General features: G+C 39.2%; 1 pseudogene; it reads left to right on the top strand.

Moving 5' to 3' along the window:
* Nucleotides 1–12,887: 12,887 nt before the first annotated feature.
* Nucleotides 12,888–13,518, top strand: LOC110307226 (large ribosomal subunit protein eL19 pseudogene; annotated as a pseudogene).
* The last annotated feature ends 4,563 nt before the right edge of the window (nt 13,519–18,081 follow it).

Genomic DNA, 18,081 nt, shown 5'->3' on the forward strand with positions numbered 1-18,081 from the left:
AACATGGATGAATACAACTTACTCAGCATAGACCAGAAATTAAATACCTTTTGCAGGAAGCCATGTCTGGGAAGAGAAGCTTATTGGTTAAACCCTTGGATGGATCACAGGGCCCCCAATGGAGGAGCTAGAGAAAGTATCCAAGGATCTAAAGAGATCTGCAACCCTATAGGTGGAACAACATTATGAACTAACCAGTACCCCAGAGTTCTTGACTCTAGCTGCATATGTATCAAAAGATGGCCTAGTAGGCCATCACTGGAAAGAGAGGCCCATTGGACACGCAAACTTTATATGCCCCAGTACAGGGGAATGCCAGGGCCAAAAGAATGGGAATGGGTGGGTAGGGGAGTGGGGGGAGGGTATGGGGGATTTTTGGGATAGCATTGGAAATGTAATTGAGGAAAATACAAAAATACGTAATAAAACAAACAAACAAAAAAAACCCTTAGGACCAGCCCATCTCGATACTTCACTAGTATGGAGAACTCTGGTCTTGATGCTACTAGTTGTCATGGTCCTCTTAGTGGAATGTTGTGGTCACGTGTTCCAGGATAGGAACCAGGACAGGAGCGGATTCTATTGTTCATTCTCAATTATGCTGGGGTTCCTTAATCTGTTCAGCCTTACCAGTTTTTGTGTCTGGTGACACAGTTCCACTTGCCCCACATTCCCTCTCTTTCTTTCAAGCTGTGTGCCTAATTTGAAAAACAGTAAAGAAGACACTAATACAATGGAGATAGAAACTATAAATCAGTCTGCATTAGAAGGTCAGTTGTTCTATCAACTAAATATATCCCTAGAAAACAGGACTAAAGCCCAGGACTCTTTATCCTAGGATTGTCCATAGATACAAAAGCTCACTTTCATGATGGTGCATATCTCTATCACCAGCATTTAGGAAGTATGTACACTGTGAGTTTTGAGCCAGAATGGTCTACAGAGTGAGACTCTGTCTCAAATAAATAAGTAAATAAGAAACAAATGAACAAATAAGCAAATAAATGATAGCTATTTTGCTGGCTCTGTGCCCTGGGCCCTATGATCAGCACCAGCACTTAATACTCAGTACCCATCTTCACGAAGAAGATGTGCAGGGAGAGCATCCTTCCACCTCTTGCTCTATCTTCAGAAGGGGAGCCATCTCCATTCCATGGCATGCATATTTGCCCATTGCTATTAGGGACTATGGTAGTGGGAGGGGTGCCCTATGTTAGAGTAGGAAGGACTGGAGCCTTTTGCATAGGAGTCTAGATAAAAGACAAATTAATTAACTTGTCAAACTATCCTCTCAGATAGCATAAATGCAATAAATTCTCACATAATGAAATGCCATTTCCAAGTTGTACTGAAACAAGCAGATCCAAAGGCATCTACTAATTTCAGCATTTTCTGCAACGGCTGGATATGGTGCCTGAGGAGCATTCTGCAATAGTAAGCATTAGAGAATCCACATTATGCTCAGCTTGTGTACATCTGGAGAGCATGGTGTCATCTGACATCAGCCTTTCAGTGAATAAAGCCCAAAGGGAGAAGGTTTTACATAAAACACTGAACAGATTTTATTAAAGTTTTAAAAGTAAAACAAATTGTATGCTTATTTAAAGTACCTTAATAATATTTAAATATGGTACATTTGGCTCTTTAATTTTAATAAATTGAAGTATTTTAGAAGGAAAGAAATTTGAAATATTTTTGAAGCACAGTAATTTGAATTCCTATGTAATTTCTATGTTATTATTAAATGCATTTCTTGTATAATACCCAAATTTTGATAGAATTTATTTAAATGTGCATACTTAGAATATAATTATGCTTTAAGTTTTTGGATGATTATAATTGATAGAATCTAAAGTCTAAAATACATTTATAACAATATCATTATTAGGTATGTTGAAATTTATAGAAGAATATATATATATGTACTAAATATATATGGCAGTCTTGTGTAGATAACATTTTATCATATTAGTAGTACACATTAAATATTTTCTTCTAGAGAGACAATAGACAAAGATATAAAAGGATCTCATGTTTGTCTTAACGGTATGACAATTTTTAATGTTATTAAAACAGATTGCATTAGCTGTCCAATTTCCTCTTGTGAAAGCACATGTGTCATAGGAAGGAATGGGGGTACTTCTGTGCCACTACTCTAGCTGGAACTGTAATTACTATGTCACAGTCTAGCATGAAGCCTTCCATTCATACCTTTGCCCAAACCCAGCACTTGGATGAGATTTAATCTATGATCTTTAGCAAGTTAATTAAACCTCATAGAACTAATTTCTTCATCTGTAAAGTCAACCTGATAACACTTCTCAAAAAGATGAGAAAGAAGATAGCAATAACAGCCCAAAGTCATGAGCACAGGAAACAATAGTCAGACTTCAGTTGTAGTGCTGACTCTTTCCTGAGGTGAAGTAACATCTAACTACTTTGTGACATGGCTCACGACATGACACTGTCTGGTCACATGGCATATACGAAGTACCAAGTCATTTATTTATAGACTTCTTTTGTTGAAAATTCGGAGTGCAAATGTTTTTAGGTTTTTTCAACGAAATGTTTAATGAAATGTCATTAAATTTCAAAACACAAATAAACATTTCTACTTTATCCAAAAAGTTTTTAATTTTATAACATTTCTTTAATTAATTATTTGTACAGTGTGTGTGTGTGTGTGTGTGTGTGTGTGTGTGCAAACGTGTGGCATTGCATGTGCCATGGCACACGTGGAGATTAGAGGATGGTCTGCAAAAGTCAATTCTCTTCTACCATGTGAGCTCAGAAGATTGAACTCAAGTCATCAAGCTTGGTGGCAAGTGTCGTAACCCACTGAGCAATCTTGCCAGCCTATCCCAAAAAAACACTTACAATACCTCCTAAAACTCTAAAGAAGATGAAATGAAATGATATCCATAAGGCCTTTAGCCCAGTAAGCACCTTTTCAGGGTGCTCCAATTATGGCAATAGTGCTTTGCATAAAAGAACTCCTAACTAGCCTGACAAAACACTGTTTCAACTAAATAATGCACCCAGGTAGAAGACACTCTCTTTGTTTTGGGTTCCAAATAAAAATATGAAAATTTATTTTGCATATCTGTAGCTTCAGATAGGCATGGCTATTTTTAAAGCAAGCCAGGTTGCCCACCTCCATTTAATCATAGTGTGACAGTCATGGTCTCAAATACAGCCATTTTTTAAGGGATGTATGCTTGGGTCTTAACTCCGTCATTTCTACTTTATTGTTTACCCTGGAGTGCCCACCTCTAGAACACTGAGCCCACAGCTGAGTAGAATTTTAAGAAGTGTGAATTTAAATTGTGAGTACTGTTTAACATTTTGCTGAAAGTGAGGATAAATATTACTTGGGGTTCTTAGAGTAAACCTTTTCCCTGTTCATCCCAAGGTCTTATTACTTGTGAAACTGATGTCTCTTGTACTAACCACACTGCCTTGTTGACTGGGGAGTTTGTTAATGCCAGAAATCATAAGCATTCACACAGAATGGCTCACAACCTATAGCAACGGTGAAGATAAATTAGAATGAGACAGATGGATACACCCATCATAAGAACATTGTCTTTTTATACGAGTAAAATAATTTTAATCACAATAAATACAGTTTTTTGAAAAATGCTAGCAAAATAAGATCATAATCACTCATATGAGGTTCTTTTTCTCCTCTATGAAAACAAGAACAAAGTTTTGTATCCAAAATTGTTGGGTAACTTTGTTCTTGATTCTGCTTAGAATGATACTTTCTCTTGACTTAGCACTCTGATTCTGCTAGAATGGGCTGATAAGCATGGTCCAGCCATCTTTGTGTCTTTGGTTCCCTAGAGCTGCAATAATCTCAGGAGGAACTGTTCATGAATGCCTTGAAACTTGAGCTCACACATCTGACCCTTTGCTGTGTGAGCCATCACCCTTGATTTTTGATTTTTTTTAAAAAGTACTCTGACTTATAGGCTCATAACACTTTGTAAGGAACACAGCAGTTAAGCTAAAATGGCTGAATGAAATACCTTAAACTTCTCATGTAGAAACATAACCTAAGGTTATGTGAGAATGTGAAAACAGCACCACTCGTTAGGTCTGGTTTGATTTCTGTAGCTAGAAAAATCATTGTGGATGCATATATTCCTTATTCTTTATTAAAAGGACTGTCTATGTACTGGGTTAAAAGTAGAAAAAGAAAGTCCCACACTCTGGTGTGATTCAGCTGCTACAGAACAGAAGACTAAATCCTTTTAGCTGGAGAGCTGGAAAGATGACCTAGTGATTGAAAGCATTTATTGCTCTTTTCGAGATAATGTAGTCTATTTAACTCTAATGTCCAGAATTAACTATACTTCCAATGATATTTCATCCTTCAATGTCTAATTTTCTTTACTTATGTCTATAGTCTGTCATGTTTCCCTTTGAACATAGGTATGAGGAAGAATGAATATTAATAATTTCATCTGCGAATACTCACTAAGTGGTTCTAAAGTTGCACAGATTAGATAGATACCCACTGAGGACACTCTGAGCTGTACCCTGTTCCAGTTGGAAATGGAGTGATGAGTAAGAAATCTTAACTTTCTCTCTTTCTTGCTGCTGTGAAACATCAAGAATTGGGGCTGTGAGCACGTTTTACCATTAATGATCCCACAGCACAAATTGTCCAAAATGAGAAGCTCATAACCCAGACACCTTGGCCTAACTCCAAGGAAAGTAATTACAATTTGTCTACCTGAAATTCTCAGTGCAGCAAGAGCTGGGTTGGGATTTGTCTCCTGCTTAGCTCAGTGTTAATGCAACATCATCCAGATTGGGCACCTAGACATTCCTCTACAAAATGCTATGGCTGAGAACCTAGGCAGATAAGACCTAGATATTATTTCTGCTTACTTTTGGTCTGGGCATTCCAGTGTCATATAATCTCAACTCTGCAGACCAATGGCTGCATGATGTGGGCATGTTTAGGCATTTATTTTTCATCATTCCTATCATCAATAATAAAATATTCTTACAAAGATCTTTTAGTTTTTAACCATAGCCAAAGAAATGTATACACTAGGATGACGGAATTCTTAGATTTATGGTCATAAACATAAAACATGAAAAAATCATGGTGCCTATTTCTGGAGGTCCTTAATTTCATCACTGTGCTTCATTTCTTGCAAGTAAAGTTTATCAATGTTATATTAAAACCAGAAACCTTTTGTATATTCTACCATTAGCATATAATTAAGAAAAGTAATGTGAAAGAAATCATTAACATTTATCTTTTTTTCTTTTTGCTTATTTTCTAAATTATATGATGTTGCAAATGAAAGTGAGCAGTCTCAGTAGCCAGTGATATCAGCTCAAGGAAAGCGAAGCGATGTCTTTCCAAAGGGAGAGTTACTGATAACTAGCATTCATGAGAACCTCACCATGTACCGGACTGTATGGGAAGGTGTGGCTATGAAATTCTCTTCAACTGTGATAGTAACTCTGTAAAGTAACCTTGACAGTCTCAGTTTATTAAGAAGAACCAGGTTTTCCAAGATAAGCAACTTGCAGAGCAGCACACTCAGGAAGTGGAAAACTCAAAAGGTAAAGGACAGGTAGCCTGATCCTGAAATTCTAATACAAATATTGAGAACACTCCAAATATTACAACATCTCAGTGTCCTGTGGTAAAAAGAAGTAAGGAAGTAGAGAAAGAGAAGGTAATAGAAAGAAGGGTTAGGGGAGAGGAGAGAGAGGAGACATTACAGCATCTAAGAAAAACTCTCAAGTTACTGGTAAAAAGAAATGTAATCAATTTCAATATATATTTTAGTGATCTAAAGGACAGATCACACACATAAAATAATAACCATTGTCATACCAAGAAAGAGTACCTGAATGATCTTGTTTCCATATGGTTGGAGAAAATATAACTTATCTTAAATAGAACATTGAGATAATGAGTATTGTTTCTGTGCTTGGATTTAAACAAGAGGAAAACGAGAACAGATTTTATTAAAGCACAATCCTGTTAGGAAATGTTTTTCTGTTACCATGAAACAATCAGTAATATTTGGAATAATATTCTGAGAGTACTAACAGCACCTGCTAATCCAAAAGAGGTTCATTTAGGTTCCTTTTCCCCAGCTGAGGCATTAAAGTGAACAAACACAATCAAACACATTTGTTTGAGGCCTGTTTAAAATCTAATTTGTATTTTCTCTTAGTTTCTGTTTTTGTCCTCTGTTTGCTGTTGTTACTTAACCCTTAGTTTTCCAGAAAATCCATTCAGGAGGATGAATGTGTTTCTGACAATGCCGAGTTTGTTGTCAGTCTCTAAAGGAGAGTGAGAAACTAGAAGAATGGCATCCTAATCCTATCAAGTCTTTAAAGCAGCTCCTTTCTAACTAGAGGGAGGTGAGAGAGGTTCTAGTGAGTGATGTCTAATATTCCTTCTGAGAGGCTCTCAAAACTCTCCCAAATGATTTGGGTTACTGTGTTAGTTTCAGTGAGAGTGGTTCCCATAGGTTCATATGTTTGAATGCTTAGTCCCTGGTCAGTGAACTGATTAGGAAGGATTAGTAGGTGTGGCCTTGGAGGAGGTGTGTCACTAGGGATAGACTTTGAGGCTTTAAAATCCCTCAGCCAGCCCTGTCTTCTCTGCCTGCTGCTTGCTGGATGTAACTCTCAGCTAACATCTAGGGTCATACTTGCCTGTTTCCCACCAGGATGATTGTGGACTAGCCCTCGGAGGCTTTAAAGTCCTATGTTTGTTTGTTTGTTTGTTTGTTTGTTTGTTTGTTTTATAACATTTCCCTGGTTATAGTTTTTCCTCACAGCAATAGAACAGTAACTAAGACAGTGATGCACAACTTTCCCCCCTATACTCCAAGATGATGGTTGATGAAGTTTGATGTGCGCTGGAGTCACTGGGAAGGCTTCATTCCAGCCAGTCCCTACCCTCTGAACTCGGGCTTCATCCTAGGAACTCCTAATCAGGAGTTAAAGAAGAGTGAGACCAAGGATGTCTTCTAACATATGCCCTGGTGATGTTGATACTGCTGGTATGATAGCATACTTTATAAAACACTTTTCTGAGTAAGGAGGATGGGTGGAATGTTTTGCCATACTCATATCTCTTAAGTCTCTATAGATATATTTGGCTCTGGATAACTCCTCTCTTTGGGAAGTCCTTTCTAGGCATTCTACCCGTGCAGTTCACATAGCAGCAACATGACTACTCAGGTGGCAACCATGGACTATTTACACAAATGGACAGGCTTACCTCAGACTTTGTAATCAAAGAATTTGCCTAGGTTTTTGGTTTGTTACCTTGAGACCAGACATATATTTATGATGTTGTTCTAAGAATTTCAAGGAACCGAATTTCAAGGCTCCCAGTACCCATATTCCTATTATATGATGGAGTCTGATGTATAGAGTTGTGTGCAATGAATAGAGAAGAAATTCTAGCATCAGAATGGAGGTTGTCCATGAAGTACAACTACACTAACTTTTTAGTTAGATGGAGTACCATAATAATCTGCCAGACAAACTTTCCTTTCTCCTAGACAGCCAAAGTTGGTCTTCTATGGCTACAGTATATACAAAGCTTTTTTCTGCTCAGTGCTTAAGGAATCAAAACTATACAGAATTAAATATCAATTTGCCAAAGTTTAGCACATATTTGAACTACTTTATGGAACTATATCTCAGATTATCAAACCCAGAAAACAATTAAGGAGGAAATATCTGAATTCTTCAGGATCATCACAGCTACAAAGAGAGTGAGGACCCATTGCTCGCCTGCATCTGTTAGCCAGAAACCACAAGAACAATTCCAGAATGAAGGCGCTTGTGGCAGCCAAGACCATGCATGTGGCTCCTGGAACTTAGAGTCCTTTGAATTGTTTGTATTGTTCTCTCCTGAATCATTCAGAAGGATTTCCAGTTTTTAGCTGTGAGGACCACAAGCCCAGAATCCTCTTGGCCCCAAGCAGATGGCCAACATCCTTTGAGTAAATTATTTATTGCAAGAGTGATTTGTTTCCTCCCTTTATGTGGGAAACCTGTGGTATTTGTAATGGAAGCTTACTATGACAGCCTAATGCTATTGGCTTGAGAAGAGTGGAGTATGGAAGCATTTCTTTCAACCATCAGACATAATTCCTAACTTTCCACTCCCAGAATATTATTTATCCATGCCCATAGTACTTTAAATACTTTTTTACATGTTTAATACCAAGCTTCCATGATCTCCATCTTTTATTTTTCAACATTTATCTGCCATATTTTAAAATTGTGGATTTTTAAAATCTGGAAGTGCTGGACCATGTAGAAGGTGAAGATGTGCGTTTCCATTTTCATTAGAAAACACATCCTGTCATACGCACAGTGATAACATGATAACCTTGACATAGCATTGGGTTTTTGATAGAAAAAACTTATAAAATGAGAATCTCCAAAATTTTGAACACTAAAATGTATAGGTCATTAATTTCCCTTAAGTAAACTATTGGTAATTTTAAGTAATGTTTTGTTAGATTTTTTTTATGTATTAGATCAGGTCAAAGAAAGTAAATATTGGGTGTTTATCAGATGATTGCTGAATATTGGCATATGCCTGTGTGGCAATCTTGAATTCAAAAAAAAATGTTGAAAGACATTCAGGTGTGCATAATGAAACTGGGGCACTCCCTTCTGTGCTACTGAAGCACCTTTAGATGTGTACAGACAAGACATCCATCACTTCGTGGTGATAAGCAGTGGTCCCTCACCCAGCAATTGTGTGTGTGTGTGTGTGTGTGTGTGTGTGTGTGTGTGTGTGTGAGAGAGAGAGAGAGAGAGAGAGAGAGAGAGAGAGAGAGAGAGAGAGAGAGAGAGAGGAATAAAGTTTATTGAAGTTTCTGTCAATATGTACATATGATACACGGTAAATAACAGAGGCAGGCCCCCCATCCAACTGGTTCCCCACGCTTATTGCTTCCCTCCTGCTCCCGCAGACTCATTAAAAATCACTGTGTAAAGACAGGTAATAACTGCTGCTGAGGTTTGCCCTGCCCACTCCCACCTAAGATGCAAACTAAAAGCCCTGGGCCCTCCCTGCCATTTCCCCACCCTGAGGCCAGTTCTGGTTCTGCGTGTTAACACTGTGCTATCTTGCCCCACCTCCCCTGATAAAGGAAGTGGGATGGGTTGTTTTCTGGCAACCTCCCCCAACCCCCAAATCTGTCCAAGGGGGCAGACAGGCCCTTGAAAGAAGCCAGAGTTGGGGATGTGAGATTGTAAGAGGGACATGGATAAGAGGGAGTACCAAAAAATGGAAGACTGAGTCAACCAGCAATTCTACATCTTCTTTGACACACCTTAATTTCCCAAAAAAAAAGAAACAAAACCAAAACACACTATCATTCCTCCATTTACACAGGATTGACAACTGGAAGTTTGCTTTAACTCATGTCCCTTGTCAACATATCACCACTTTTAAAGTGCCTATGGGAATTTCTTTGCTGCTATTATTTTGTTTGAAGCCCTTTTAATTTCACCCTGGACCACTTCAGTCATCTCCTGTATGGGGATATTCTCTTACTTATTCACTCTGTAATTCATTATGACATCATCACCATACTAATACTTGCTCATGAAATATTTTTTTAGCCAGAGTCTTTCTGTTTAGCTCTGATGGTCCTGGGTTTTCTATGTAGACCAGGCTAGCCTCAAACTCTCAGAGACTCCTAAGATTAAAAGCATGTACTACCATGCCTGCCAAAACCACTCAGGATTCTCATCTGAGTGCTGTATAAAATTATGTAACACATATAAAATAACTACAATCCCTAAAATATGTCAATTATCAAAACTGTATTTTTGCAAGAATTCTATCTGCAAGCCATTATTCACACAAGAGTTGGGATGTATGATGTGTTGATGTATGTCCTATAGAGAAGTTTTGTTCTTGGATGCTGGACATTTCTAAAAGGAAATAGCACCATGTGGTTCATTTTGATCTACAGGGAACAACAAACTGGTAGTAATGGCTCTGAGCTCCCAGGATAATTCTCCTATTTTGTAAATACAAAACTCTACAGATGCTAATCTAATGAACAAACCCAGCACACAGTCTTAATTTTTTCCATGTGCTTTTCTTCACTTGAAAAAAAAAAGCTGTTTAAATTTAAGAAATTGCCTAATAAAAAGGCAACACCATATGAGAGTGTTTGTCACAAAATCTAGCCATGAAAGTAAATATTTGAAAACATTAATACCACTTGAAGACCTTAAATAAATATGAATACTAACAACCAAGGAAGTTTAGCTGTAGGCATGTATTATATGAAAAATGATGCCCAGTTTATTCCTCCACTTTGCTCAGTCACCAAAACTACAGTGGAAAATATTGTGGGAGTTTAACTTCCTGGCAGACGGCACAGTGACTTACCATAAGCACCTCCAGAGCTCTAGCTCAGGAGGAATACTCAGAGAGGACACAGAACCACCCTTTAAGGCACATTCCTCATGCATTATATCAAAGATCCATGTAGTTTTGTGTCATTGATAACAAAATAAATAAGGTCAATAACCAAAGCTGAGTATCATGTATTGTCTGACTTCTACTTACTTCCAACTGTATGCTTTGGCCTGAGGAGCATTATGCTTCGTCTCTATTCCTTAAAGACTCTGACCCCAAAATGTACCTTATTTAACCATCGGACCACATACACTGCTGATGTCTATGGGCTCCTTGGCCCCATCGGGTAAGAAGTAGAGTAGCTGTCCTGACAAGGCCAAAGGACACAAATCACTGGGGTAATCCTGCTGCTACCCAGTTGGAACATGAGATACACATGAATGTATCCTGATGGTTTCTTGCCCAATTATTAATTTAATTTGTCTAGTATACTAGCATGGGGCTCAGAAGAGAATATGATAATTTATTTTAGAATTCATGGGGATAAAATTATTGGGGTCATGTCATCAGGAAACTAAGTGCAGTAGAAATGAGATGGATATGAAGGGAGTAATATATGCTATCTCTAAACTTGGGCTCAACAGCAGGAGTGGAGGTGAATCTACCTATGCTACTTCTTCTACTCCTTCCCATAAGTGGAAAGAGAAGATCCTGGAAAATCTTCCATCCAAAATGTGTGTCCACTGAGCACTGCAGCAGATACATATTGGTAAATGTAGAAAAGTGGTCCTCTCAAGATGGAATTTTCCACTCAGCTATAAGCACTTTGGTGCCTAGCTTCATTTATGAGAAGGCTCCTTGTCCAAAACCATGACCTTCCCATGCAGTTAATATTTGATGACCTGAGTAAGCATTGACATAAAATCTTGGCCATCTTGGCCCAATTGGGACAACTTTAGTGTAAAGTGCTATTTCAAAAAAGATCTTTTTAATTGAAATAGAATTATCTATGTCTTCCCTTCCCTTTGCTCTTTCCAACACTTACCATGTATCTTCTGTCTTACTCTTGTCCTACATTCATGGTCTCTATTTCATTAATTGGTGTGTGTGTGTGTGTGTGTGTATGTGTGTGTGTGTATAAAATGTTAATTGCATGTATGTACATGATTTCAGATCTGGCCACTTGGAGAGCTCTCCTTTGAAAATACTTTTTTCCCTTGCTCTCAGCATGCATTAGTTGCCTGCAGATCTTTTCCTGTGGTTAAATCTCATAAGATTCTTTCCATGCATGTTACCGCCTATTGTTGTCATCCGCCTACTGTTGTCATCCGCCTACTGTTGTCATCCGCCTACTGTTGTCATCCGCCTACTGTTGTCATCTGCCTACTGTTGTCATCCTTGTTCAGGCTTTGTTTAGGCAGCCATGTTGCTGAGAATTAACAGTGTAGCTTCTTTGGCATTTTTAGGTGAACAATCTCATAGATAAGAAAAACAAACAGCATCAGATCTTTAGATGCTTAGATTCCAGCACAAAATGTAAACATGAACATCTAAGACAATATGACTCTTCCAGAAGCCAGCAACCCCATTGTAGTAGACCTAAGAAAAGCAATTTAGCTAAACACAAGGCAAATACATTCACACACAGACATGTGCACACGTACACACACACACATGCAAACCCCCCAAAAATTAATCAATTTGAGCCTATCAGAGTTCACAGAGACTGAACCACCAACCAGGGAGCCTTCATGGGACAGAACCAGGCTGTCCAGACATACGGTACAGTTGTATAGCTTGATCTTCTTATGGGACTCCTAATAATGGGAGCAGGAGCTAGCTATCTCTGACTCTGTTGCCTGCCTTGAAGTCCTTTCCCCCCAACCCCCAACTAAGTTGCCTTTTCTAGTCTTAATAGAGGAGGAGCCTAGTCTTACTGTAACTTGATATGGCTTGTTTATATCCACCAGGGACAGTCCTTTTAGGAAGAGAATTAATATTTTATATTAATTTATATTAATGTAATATATTAATTTATATTACATCAGGGACAGTCCTTTTAGGAAGAGAAACAAAGAACAAATAAATGGAAGAGGGGGAGACTAGGAGGAGAGGACAGACGGGAAACTGCAGTGAGTATATAAAATAAATAAAGTTAAAACAAAATGGAAAAAAAGAGAAGAAAGGAAGTGGTAAGTGGGTAGTGAAAATGTGATAGATCTTCACAGTGTATTATTATTCAGCTCTTAAGAAAATAGAAACTATGAGGTTGGCAGGTAAATTTATGGAGCTAGAAGCCATCATCCTCAGTAAGGGAAAACAGACCCAGAAAGACAAACATTGAATGTTATCTCTTATGTATGGATGCTAGCTTTCAATCATTTGATATGTGTGCTACAATCTAAATGCCTACAGAGGTTAGGAAACTCATAACAGAAGAGAGGAAGAATAAAGTCTCTGAAAGAAAGGGAAATAGACTCTTTCCTTTCGCTGCTGCGGCCGCAGCCATGAGTATGCTCAGTCTACAGAAGAGGCTTGCCTCTAGTGTCCTCCGCTGCGGGCGGGGGTGGGGGGGTGGGGGGGAGGTCTGGTTGGATCCCAATGAAACCAATGAAATCGCCAATGCCAACTCCCGTCAGCAGATCAGGAAGCTGATCAAAGATGGGCTGATCATCCGCAAGCCTGTGACTGTCCATTCCTGGGCTCGTTGCCGGAAAAACACCCTGGCCCGACGGAAGGGCAGGCATATGGGCATAGGGAAGAGGAAGGGTACTGCCAATGCTCCAATGCTCGGATGCCCGAGAAGGTGACCTGGATGAGAAGGATGAAGATCCTGCGCCGGCTTCTCAGGAGATACCGGGAATCCAAGAAGACTGACTGCCATATGTATCAGAGCCTGTCCCTGAAGGTCAAAGGGAATGTGTTCAGAAACAAGCGCATCCTCATGGAGCACATCCACAAGCTGAAGGCGGACAAGGCCCGCAAGAAGCTCCTGGCTGACCAGGCTGAGGCTCGCAGGTCTAAGACCAAGGAAGCATGAAAGCACCGGGAGGAGCACCTCCAGGCCAAGAAGGAAGAGATCATCAAGACTCTGTCCAAGGAGGAGGAGACCAAGAAATAAAGCTTCCTTCATCTCTGTACATAGCGGCCTGGCTGTGGCCTCATGTGGATCAGTCTTTAAAACAAAACAAGCCTTTGTCCATTTAAAAAAAAAAAAAAAAAAAAAAAAAGAGCCGGGCGGTGGTGGCGCACGCCTTTAATCCCAGCACTTGGGAGGCAGAGGCAGGTGGATTTCTGAGTTTGAGGCCAGCCTGGTCTACAAAGTGAGTTCCAGGACAGCCAGGGCTACACAGAGAAACCCTGTCTCAAAAAACCAAAAAAAAAACAAAAAAACAAAACAAAACAAAACAAAAAACAAAAAAACAAAAGCAAAAAAAAAAACAAAAAAAAAAAAAGAAAAAGAAAGGGAAATAGAATATGTTGTAATAAAGAGAAAAGGAGTAAACTAGAATGGGAGGATTAAATGGGGGAGGAGAATGGGATGACAGGGGAAAGAAGAAATATGGGGAGGGACAATTAGCCAAAAGCTAAAAGGCTTTCTAAAAGCTATTCAGAAACCTACTGTTGTTGAATCTTCCTAAAACTTATACACATGTGAAAGACATTTATGTGAAGTCATCATGTAATGGAGCCAATGCCGCCATTCGAAATCTTATGCCACCAAATAAAATCTACAGCACTAAGAACGGGTTTTGTTGAGGTATTGGCCTTATGGGTTCCATAGGCACCCCCAAACATCAAAAGTTGTTGCTTTTTTTCAAAAGTTGTTGATCTGATGTCCAACAAGAAGTTTCACCCCTCCTAGCTAGTGTCCATGGGGCTGGACTGTAGCAGAGAAGAAAAGTGATCATTAGTGCTATCCAGCTATAAACTCTTGAGTCTATAACCCTGGCCTGCTTGCATGATAGATTGGTGCAATGATGACACAAATATTATGACAATAATGAGAAACTTTTCTTCAAATTTAAGGCCTACTGAGATGAAACTCAGACCTCACACTGGTAAAATGACCAAAAATCCAAGACGAGGCAGACAGACCATAAGCCTTAGAGGGAAATCCTACTCTTATTACTCTGTTCAATGAACATAGAAATAAAATGACTCCTAGTCACATCTTGCTTTACCGCAGATCAGGGCATAGATCAGCCTTTATCAGAGAAGCTTCTTGCAGTAGATGGTAACTAATACAGAGACAGCGTTCAGAGACTGAGAGACTTTGGAGTACTCGGGCCCAAATAGGATATGTTTATCAAACCTTTCCCTCAAGGCTCGGGGATCTATACTTAAGGGTAAACAGAAGGCTTGTACGAGCCAGAGGTGATATATGACTTCCAGGAAATATCAACTTGCAGACACTCTGAGCTGATGTACAGATGAACTCACAGAAACCATGACAGGACACGCAAGACCTGCACAGGTTCAAATAAGACAAAGAACATCCTAGTACAGAGAAGGGCAAGTGAACACAAAGTTCTATCCCTAAATAAAGAAGTTACTTGTGATTGATCCTTGCTTGGGAAGGAAAAATCAGTTTTATCCAACAGAGTGGCCCTGGGTATATCAACCACACTGTATGGAGGTTCTAGGCCCAGTTTTCTAACATGGAATGGACTCCATGTTTTTTTTTGAGTGTGTGCTTTTGATTTTTGCTTTGTTTTTATGTTATTGGTTTCATGTTTGTTTGTTGTAGGTAACATTCACCTTAGTACCTGTTCGGGCTTCTAGAGGTGGCCTTATCATGATCCTTCTCTGCCTTTTCCAAACCTCAGCTTCCATCCCCACATCCCCTAATTGTTTACCATCCTGGACTTCTCTCTTAGAAGGCACTGTGATGTATCAACTTACCTGGTTAATGAGCACAACACAAGATGCCTGCACATCCATTGCTTATGCTGCACAGATAGCAGTACCCAGGTTATGGAATCAGCAGACATATCTATCAAAGGATGAATAAATAAGTAAAACAGGGTGTGTATATGGAATTCAGCTTCATTCAGACACAAAGGATGAAGTTATATCATTTTCAGGAAAATGGATGAAATGGTATATCATCATACTAAACAAAATAAACCAGAAAGGCAAATATTTCATGATTTCTGTCATATGCAAAATACATATTATAGGCAATATATATATATATATATGTATGTATATATATTATATATGACATGAAAGTAGGAGAGGAAGTATTATTGTGGGTGGGAGCATCTAGAATAAAGGAAGGGAAAGAACAGGGAAGTCAAGGAAAGTCTGCAACCTGTATGGGTGCCCTAAGACTGAAACCTAATGTTTCATATCTCATTGTGGTGTTTGAATAAGAATGATCCTCATATATGTGAATGATTGGTCATCATGGAATGACAGTACTTAGGATGGATAAAGAACTATGACAGTTTCGGAGGAAGTTTGCCCCTGAATGTGAGGTTTGAGATTTTGGAAACCCATACCAGGCCTAGAAGCTCACTCTCTTCCTGCTACCAGTGGATTTGGATGTAGAATGCTCAACTACTTCCTCAGCGCCATGTCTAACTGCCTGTCAACCATGTATCCTGCCATGATAAGAATGACTAAACCTCTGAAACTATAAGCAAGTCCCGCAGACAGGAGTTTAGCATAGCTGTTCTCTGAGAGGCTCCACCCAGCTGCTGACTCAGACAGATGCAGACACCCATAGTCAAGTAGTGGATGGAGCTTGGGGACACTTATGGAAAAACAGAAGGGAAGATTGCAGACCCTAAGGGGATAGGAAGTTCACAAAAGGACCAACAGAGTCAACTAACCTGGACTTCTGGGGCTCTCAGAGACTGGAAGCATCAACCAAAGAATATACATGGGCTGGACTTAGGCCTCCTCTCACATGTGTAGTAGAAGAGTAGCTTGGGTCCCAAACAACTGGAGCTGGGGCTATCCCAAAAGCTGTTGCCTATGCATGCAATATGTTCTAGTTGGGCTGCCTTGCCTGGCTTTAGTGGGAGAAGATGCACCTAGCCTCACAGAGACTTCTTGTGCTAGGGTGGAAGTATACCCAGAAGGTTTCATCATTTGCAGAGAAGGAGGGGAAAGGGGGTTGGGGGAAAGGAATTGTGGGAGGGGGTGACTAGGAGGGGCAGTGAGTGAGATGTAAAGTGAATAAGTAAAATAATAATAAAAAATTATTAGAATAAAAGAATGCTTTCCTTTATGAAAGTTGCAATGGTCATGGTGTGTCTTCATAGCAATAGAACACCAACTAAGACACTCTTCAGTCCCATCAATCAATAATATAATCGATTAATAAATAAAATAACACTGAACCCCAAAAGATATTCATTCAATCTCAAGGTTTTTTAGGACATTTTCAAAGTCTGTTTTGCAACACTGGGTAACAGGTTTTTATGAATCAAAGATTAGTGTATTCCCATCTTTGGGAATGAGGCGAATCATTGTTCTATCTACCATTTACTTTAGCTTTATCATGTACGAAGTGAAAGTAGTGAAATGACCTTTTAGAGTTGTTCAAATAGGCACTGAGTAGATGCTCAGCAGTCAAGTGTGCGAGTAGCAGACTAGAGTTTAGTCCAGTTTCTCATCACCCTTGTTGGGTGGCTCAAGATTATCTCAAATTGTCCCCCTAGGAATCTGATACCATTTTCTGGCATCAGCAGGTACATTTATCCAATGCTCATATACACATATACAAAAATATATCATAAATATATTTTTAAAAGAAGAATGATTGTATGTGAAATGCTTTAGCTGAGTGTCTGGCACACAACTGGTGCTAACAAGATGTGTTATGTCAAGTGTTACTTAACAAAGGCTAAGAAATAAACAAGTATATGCTGTTCCTATCATAGCATATTATTCATGACCTGCACAGGTGTAATCCATTGCCGTAGACACAGAGGAAAGTGTTTCTACATTTCCATGCACACCTTTGGCCTTGAACGAGTGAAAGATTTCAACTGGTCCATCTTATTACATGGGTGGTCGAGTTATTGAACTCTATTGACAAAAGGCTGGGTTTTCTAGCAAGACGGAGCTTCATTAAAATTCTGCAGAGACTGAAAATTCAATAATCTTTCTCACAAAGCACTGCATGAGCTGGGATGATTAGGCAATTTCTTTCTCATTCCATTCCCTTTGCTAAAAGCATTGCTACTTCTTGTCTGGTACGAAAAGGCGGTCATTAAATGAGCATTCGCTATAGGTGATTAAGCGGAAAGTTTTAGAGGTTCACTGACTCCTTTCTCAAGGCCTAATTGAGGGCTTGATGGGAGAGTGGAGAAAAAATAAGGCAAAGCACCATTGCTATATTCTGGTCTAAAATACAGAAACGGCCATGCTAATAAATACTTATCATCTCACTTCGCTGAGATTATTTTTCCCTTTTTTCACATTGTCTATACCCTCCCAGCATCTTCCTCCTCTCTTCCCCTAACCTCTATCCACTCTCCTTATTCTCTCTGGAAGTGTTAGCTCACACGAGACAGGGAATGCTACTGTGTTCAATAAACCTCAGACTTCATGACTAGTTATTGGGAGGGAGAACAAATAAACAAGGGTATGTATCTCTCTAGACTCACATAATATTTTAACACTTGATTGAATTAATATAGTGAATCTGAAAACCTGAACTAGCAAATAAG

This window comes from Mus caroli, unplaced genomic scaffold (genome assembly GCF_978045245.1).
Source record: "Mus caroli unplaced genomic scaffold, Mus_caroli_1 scaffold_14, whole genome shotgun sequence".
NCBI lineage: Eukaryota > Metazoa > Chordata > Mammalia > Rodentia > Muridae > Mus > Mus caroli.